This window comes from Haliotis rufescens, unplaced genomic scaffold (genome assembly GCF_023055435.1).
Source record: "Haliotis rufescens isolate VD_foot unplaced genomic scaffold, xgHalRufe1.0.p SCAF_50, whole genome shotgun sequence".
NCBI lineage: Eukaryota > Metazoa > Mollusca > Gastropoda > Lepetellida > Haliotidae > Haliotis > Haliotis rufescens.
Window position 1 is genome coordinate 1861796 of NW_025964224.1, and position 8521 is coordinate 1870316.

Here is an 8521-nt window from a genome sequence, read left to right on the forward strand (position 1 = left end):
GAATGTTCCAAGCCCGAAGTTCCACTGCAGTGCTGGTAGAACAGAAACAGTTATGTTCACAAGAGAGAACAGATTCCAGCTTTTACTGGCAGACGGAAGATATTGTGTCAACCTCCGACAAGGAGAACGTTGTTGCCTCAAGATGTCGAAACGTTTGGAGGTGGCAGCATCTGTAGCTCTGTCAATTCTGCATCATTAGCACTGTCAAGACGGCATCTGTAGCCAAGTCAGTGCGGCATCATTAGCACTGTCAAGGCGGCATCTGTAGCCAAGTCAGTGCGGCATCATTAGCACTGTCAAGACGGCATCTGTAGCCAAGTCAGTGCGGCATCATTAGCACTGTCAAGACGGCATCTGTAGCCAAGTCAGTGCGGCATCATTAGCACTGTCAAGGCGGCATCTGTAGCCAAGTCAGTGCGGCATCATTAGTCCTGCAATGCATCTTCTGTAGCCAAGTTAAGACAGATCTGGTGATTTGGGAAGCAGACATTACTGGACAGCATTACATTGATCAATTTCTAAACCCTGTTTCAACAAGATAACTCAAGGCCACATACAACATCTTGCATTGGTCAGCACAATCAGCCTACTTATCACCGATAGGACTCTTGTGGAAGCACCTTTTGTACTCTTAAATTAGAGCACGACCAGGTCTCCCTTACAAGGATCAGCTAGCACAGTCCCTCTACGAAGAATGGTTTTGAATCCTATTTCCTGTAATCAGACGTATCACATCTTCTTCTCATGGTCGAGTTGGGGCGTGCAATGATTCCCGTGGAGGGCATACACAATTAAGTCTGACATTTGTGACATTCTGAAGGATAATAGAGAGTTTCATGTGCTGATTTCAGTCTCGATGGTTGATCATACACTGAGCAACTGACCCCATCCTCCAAACTGAGGAGGGCGGTCTGCTAGCCCAGTGGTTAAAGCTTTTGCTCGTCACTCTGAAGATTCGGGTTCAATTCCCAACATGGGTACAATGTGTGAAGCCTATTTCTGGTGTCCCCCTGCCGTGATATCGCTAAAAGCGACGTAAAACTATACTCACTCACTCACTCCAACTTGAGGACACACTTTCTTTTGTTTTCTCATTCATGGCATAACTTGTAATGATGCTAATATATACTGAACCAAATTAAAAACTTCACAATCCTAAAATTTTAACATTTTGTCCCTTTATAATTGTGGGCCCTTATTGTGTATTTCAACAGTAATTGCCACGTATTGACTTCAGATAACACCCGTTTTTGTGCAGGTGAATCGATCAAAATCATGTGCACAGCACTATAGTGGCAAAAGTGTTTTTTCACGTGCAACTGGTCACGTGGCCATAATACCGCACATGTTTTCAGCCATATGTCATGCCACTTGAACGTGCCATCGGCATGTTGCAGACGGGAACGTCCGTAGCTGAAATTGCAAGGACGATGGGTTGTAGTCAACGGACTGTTTATGATTTACAGACGCATCTACAGCAAATGGGTACCACCGCTGATCGCCCTGGGCCAGGTCGACCACGTGTGACGTCACATGCAGAGGATCTACAGATTCTGACTCAATTACACAGACGTCAACGTCAATTGTGGGCACAGCCACACTTACGATGGACTCAGAGGAATTTGAATCAAGTCGTCTTCAGTGATGAATCCCGATTTAATCTTCGATTTGCTGATGGTAGGGCGAGGGTGTGGAGGCGCCGTCATGAACGTTACGCCCAGTGTTACAGTGTACAGTGTACAGGAAGTTGACAGATTTCGAGGCGGAAGTGTCATGGTGTGGGGTGCTTTCTGTGGCAATGCACGTTCCAGGCTTCTTGTCATCCGTGGCAACCTCAACGCTGCTGCTTACCGCGACCAGGTACTGGCACAAGAACTTCTGCCTTTTATGGCAGCACATGGACCCGGTTTGATCTTCCAACACGACAATGCCAGACCCCACACAGCAATTTTGACTAGAAATTTTCCTTCAGAATGCGGGAGTCAACGTCATGGACTGGCCGTCAAGGTCTCCAGACCTCAATCCCATCGAACACGTCTGGGATGCTCTTGGCAGAAGTCTGCACACTCTCCAGAACCAACCACTGAATTTGCAAGATCTTGGCACCGTTTTGCAGCAACAATGGCGTCATCTTTCCAATCATGTGTTCACAAGCATCACAAGGTCCATGCGGAGGCGTTGTGTGGCAGTTGTCAACGCACATGGTGGCCATACACGCTACTGAACTTGTGTGCCATCAGATTCTCGTGCTTGGGACTTATGATTTAAACTGTTGATGTTATTACCGAATACCGTTGGTGCTTGGAACAAATTATGGTTACCACCGTTAATTAAAATCCTTCTTTGGACATTAATGATTAAAAATTACCTTCTCTGATACATTTGTCCATTGTATATCATATATGGGATTACTTTTAAAAATGTGAAGTTTTTAATTTGACTCAGTATATAATTCAAGTCTTTTGACAAAACAAGTATGTTTCTGTTATATTTTTTCCCAAGTAAGAGTAAATGATGCTTAATGGGCATTTGACATCAATCAACACCTGTTTCAGTTATGTCACAGCCTGACAAGCGGAGCCAATAACCTTATTTAAGGGTACGACACAGTGACTTGCATGATATGACATCTTAAAAAAGGAAGATTTGAAATGATTATTAATAAATAAGTATCACAGGTATACTGTCTATCATGTTCATGTCTCGATGTCAATGACAATGGCTTTTTCATGACATACATTGTATTGGTGAGGAGGGCCATATTGCGATCGAGACGTTTTTTGGAGGATGAGATGAGGCATTTCTTAGTTCTGGTACATTCCTGGAACGGAATATATGAAAAGAAATAACAGTCAAAGAAGCCGTGAATACTTTTGAAGTACGAGAGAAAGACTTTCATCAGACCCTGATACTGTGCACTTTGATAGTATTTATCCGGATGTGACTCCACACATGGCGTGGAGGATAGCTAGAGAGTGTCCTGACCTAAAGACAGCTTTGTTGTCCAGATGTGTGCGATGTGGAGACCTGGAAATAACATGGTACCTGTACACATTGTGGTATCAACTCCCATGACTTACTGACTCACACTGTGTCACTGTGTGAGTTCAGGAACAATAAGAGTGAACTCATGGCGTGACATTGTGTGTATAGGTCCTGTTGACATCAGCGTTGAACTCCATAGCAAATCAGAGTATGATCTTGTAGCTTGTTTGTTGTCCTGTAAGCCACCTTTGGATACTGACCCAGATACCAGTCATTCTTACACACGGTCTGTAATTCGAGGACTCTACCGCTTTCAATAGATGGACGAAATTTAACAAGAAAATGTGTCACCACATTGGAGTAGGTGGTATTCTCTGACAATGTTATTATTATCATGTAATTATTCTTAATGCTATACCTTGTAACTCTCCTATGGAGGAATAAAAGGTATATAAACTAGTGTCCAAAAGAAACGATACCACCTGTTTGCAACGACATAAAAGAAAAACTAAACAATGCAGAAGTTTAGGATTGGTGTTATGCTTTTGAGAAATCCTTTCACAACATCTGTACACAAATTTCATTTCAATAAAATCTGTACAACCAATATGACAAGCCTTTAAAGATGGGTGGGGTCGAAAAATGAACATTTCGTTAGACCAATGATCACAGAAACAACGGGAAATGTCACACCACACGTCTCAAAGTCAAGTCAGTAGCGGGTATGTCCACCGTGAGCATCAATACATGCCAGAACACGCCTACGGACTGATGACGTCAAACGTCTGATGACGTTGAGAGTGATGCGTTGCAATTCCTCGAGGAGACATCGTTCCGAGTCCTGGACGTTGACTGGAGGCACACGGCGACGTCGGATTTGCCGATCGAGGTGGTCCTATAAGTGCTCGATGGGATTCATGTCCGGTGAACATGCGGGCCATGGCAAAACGGGTACGTTGGCGTTCGCAAGGAAGTTCTGTGTCAATCTTGCTGTGTGTGGCCTTGCATTGTCATGTTGGAAAAGGAGTCCACGAGGCTGTTGCTGAATAAAGGGCACCACAACAGGCCGTAGGATGTCATCAAGATAACGCTGTGCATTCAGGTTTCCACGGATTACGACAAGCATCGTTTTGACGTCACCACATATGCCACCCCAAACCATTAACCCTCCACCTCCAAACGGCCGGACCTGTTGGATACAGTTAGGCGCCAAACGTTCACCAAATCGTCGGTATACAAGCTGCCGTCCATCGTTTCTGAAGATGAGGAATCTGCTCTCATCAGAGAACATAACACGTGCCCAGTCCCGCCGTTGCCAACGTCGAACTCGCCTGGCCCAGATCAGTCTGTTGTTCCGGTGTCGAGGCGTCAGGAGCGGTCCGCGGTAGGGATGACGTGGCCGGATACCATACTGCCGTAGTCTCCTGTAGACGGTCTGTCGACTGATCCTGTGTCCCAGTGCTGTAGCCGCCGTGGACGTCGCTGTTACGGTGCGGTTCCTCAGGTGTAATACCCGGATGTAACGATCTTCACGGGGCGTGGTTACTCGTGGTCTTCCATTCCTGGGCCTGTCTGACGTCTGACCTGTCTGACGTAACCGCTGCATCAACCTGGTGATAGTGATGCGTGCGCAGCCCAACCTTCTGGCGACGTCGACGTGTGACGCTCCTTGTTGGACCATTCCAACGGCTCTCTCTCTCTCGATGGCTGTCAAACGTGGCATATCTTGTGTTCTTTTTGTTGCTGTGATATCAACGTGTCTGATCAGCCGTTTTATACAGTTTTTCTGCACGTGCAGAACATGCTAGAGAGGGAAATGTCACTTTCACGAAATTTACGTTTTTTCCCGGAAGTGATCACGTGTTCCCGGTATTTTTTATCGACTATGCTGTGTTTGGGATGTGCAATACGAATTGGCATGTTTTCATACTTGACAATTCACTTTGTAAAAAACAATTTTGAAAATAAGTTGGTATCGTTTCTTTTGGACACTAGTTTATGTATACTGAACAACAAAAGCTCCTGTGACATTGAATAAGATTTAATGCAAAGCTATGTTTTTTACCAAATCTGAAACAATTTCGGTTTGCAACAGATAAAAGACTCCTGTAAGTGTTCAAATGGTTTAATTTGCCATACTGACTTCAGAAAATGCGTGATTTCATAAAAAAAACATGGACATGCCAAAATGTCAATTTACAAATCAATAGCGTGTGTGTCCACCACCTCTGGTTGCGATGCAAGCAACACATCTTCGTGGCATGGACCAGGCGTTGCACAAAGTCCTGTGGGACATCTGTCCATATCTGCTGGAGCATGTTTTAAAGTTCCTGGAGTGTCTGTGGAACACGTGGTTGACGTCGAAGGCGCCGATCCATCTCATCCCACATGTGCTCGATTGGTGAGAGATCAGGGGAGCGAGCCGGCCAGGGGATGACATTCACGTTGTTTTGTTGAAGAGAATTCTGAACAAGTCGAGCAATATGAGGCCGGGCGTTGTCATGTTGAAAGGTGATGCCCGGGCCATGACGACGCAAAAACAGTAGAACAGCAGGGCCGATGAACTCGTCTCGGTAGCGCTGTCCATTGAGATTTCCCTCTACCACTATCAAACGGGTCCTCTGTCTTGCTGTAATCCCACACCATACCATAACGCTGCCGCACCCGAACCGATCTTCTTCCATGACACAATGATTGACGTAATGTTCACTTCGACGTCGGCACACTCGAATCCGTCCTTCGCTGTGGCTGAGGTGAAAACGAGACTCGTCGGTGAATAGAACTTGTGCCCACTGCGTAGACGTGGTTTCCTGTCAAAATGGGACGTCTGGTGGGTTTTCTGGCGACAATCCCTGCACATCTGAGGCGACGACGTACGGTTTGTGAAGATATTCGTCGAAGGCCACGGATGCTTCTTGCAGTCACTGTTGCTGGTTGGAATCAATTTCGTAGGTGTGCTGTTCGAATCCAGTTGTCTTGTTGATTATTGGTTACGCGTGGCCTGCCACTCCGAGGATGGTCTCTGACTCCATTCGTCTGTTGCCAACTTTGCCAAAAAGTTGGCAAATGGTGTTTCTGTGGACGTTAAATTGTCTTGCAACATCACGTTGACTCGATCCTGCTTCAAGCATTCCAATGGCTCGCACACGCTCATCTTCGGACAGGCGTGGCATTTCGTAATGTTGAATAATTGCGTAATTATGTTGTTTTTCTGAGTGGTTGTTGTCAGCACGATGCTAAACAATGCAAATGGAATCCCGTTAACGCACGTCTTTATTCTTGGGTAGTGAAATGCATGGGGCTTGCATAAAAGTCAACTTTTGCATGGAATGCATGCTTTTCTGTAGCAGTTGCGTTTTTGTGACTTGATTCCATACATGTACTACAATACTGAAAACCAAACTTTACTTGTTTGAAAAATACACTAAAATATTGGTGTCACAGGAACTTTTGTTGTTGAGTATATATATACGTTATAACCTTATCAACCCGGCAAAGCAAACACAAAACAAACCATAAGCCACCAAGGAGATACCACAGCTCATGCAATGGTATTGTCTGGCACAGGCTCCAATATTTACAGACCGCTGTCAAAGAGTTCGACTATTGCCGAGTGCAGCGTTCAACAACAAACAAACAAATCATACAGTGAGGGAACTGGATCATGAAAAGAATCTAATAAATCAATTAAGCCTTCCCCATCTGGTCATGTTTTCTTGGTGACGTCTAACTCCCAGGATATTCTGTCGAAAGGAAAACATATCCAAACTGTAAGCCAAATGAATCACCGAAACGAAAAAATACAATGAATTGTTGTCCAATTCCCCAAATAACAATACTCTCAGCACTGACAGTCCGTTGCAGGTCAGGATATATGAACAGCGAACTGTGCCATTCCGAGATGAATTGGTTACACATCGTGTATGTTAGTGCAGAAAAGTAATTAACACCATTGATGTCAAGTAACAACTAAGAAAACGTCAATACGACCCACAATAAATCTTGTAGTAGGACCACGGGGTCTGTGACCACAGCCACGTTGCGTGTGTCGGTGGCGACATGGATGCCCTGGGGACATGGTCACATTGTTACGTCCACACCGACAACAACATCGCCACGACCAGCAGTTTTATGTGAAGAAGGAGTGTAACTGAAGATCGATTTTTTTAATTCACCTTACCATGACGAGAAGGGTGCTGTTCGCTGTTTGTGGTTCTTACTGGAGAAATTTGACAAATATTATTTCATGGACTTGTGGTTTTCTCTGTGAGAGTCTCAGACATTTGGATAAACGTTCAATCATCTTCCGAACGTGATGACCCAACGGAATGGAGTTTTTTGAACGGATGTTTTTGGCCTTGTATTTTGTGTTCAAAACTTCAAGCGCGGGTGAGTTCAATTTCTGTGTACGTTCTTGTAGCGATTCCATAGCGATCGTGAAGCGTTCCTATAGCGTTTCTATAGTGATCCTGTAGCGATCGTGTAGCGATCATAAAGTGATCCTGTAGCGATCATAGAGTGAACTTGTAGCGTCCCTGTAGCGTTCGAGTAGCGATCATAGAGTGATCTTGTAGCGTCCCTGTAGCGATCGTGTAGCGATCATAGAGTGATCTTGTAGCGTCCCTGTAGCGTTCGAGTAGCGATCATAGAGTGATCTTGTAGCGCTCTTGTAGCGATCGTGTAGCGATCATAGAGTGATCTTGTAGCGTCCCTGTAGCGATCGTGTAGCGATCATAGAGTGATCTTGTAGCGTCCCTGTAGCGTTCGAGTAGCGATCATAGAGTGATCTTGTAGCGTCCCTGTAGCGATCATAGAGTGATCTTGTAGCGTCCCTGTAGCGTTCGAGTAGCGATCATAGAGTGATCTTGTAGCGTCCCTGTAGCGTTCGAGTAGCGATCATAGAGTGATCTTGTAGCGTCCCTGTAGCGATCATAGAGTGATCTTGTAGCGTCCCTGTAGCGTTCGAGTAGCGATCATAGAGTGATCTTGTAGCGTCCCTGTAGCGTTCGAGTAGCGATCATAGAGTGATCTTGTAGCGTCCCTGTAGCGTTCGAGTAGCGATCATAGAGTGATCTTGTAGCGTCCCTGTAGCGTTCGAGTAGCGATAGCTGCTGTTGGTTGGAATTGATCTTTTGCACACATTGGTAAAAAATTCACAATGTTCATTGATTGTTCTTGTACGTAAAACAATCGATCAAAAGTCTACCGTATACAGGTGTTATTATTTAGAAAAGTATATGTCAACACAAAATCGCAGATTAAGGTATTTGTTTACAAGTATGGTCTCAAATACGAAAGTGATGTATTTAATCCTTAAAGTTTCATGTAAAGTTGTCACCAGATGTTATTACAAAATAAATTACTCATCACAGTATACTAGTATCTCATAGGAGTTCAATGAGTTCAACATTCATTCAAAGTCCACAACTGCTTGTTAAATATTTTACTAAAAAATATTGAATTAACTGTTAAATAATATAATTTGATATAGTTTTATTGCATGTAGAAAATGTTATTCTGATTTCAAGATGTGCCA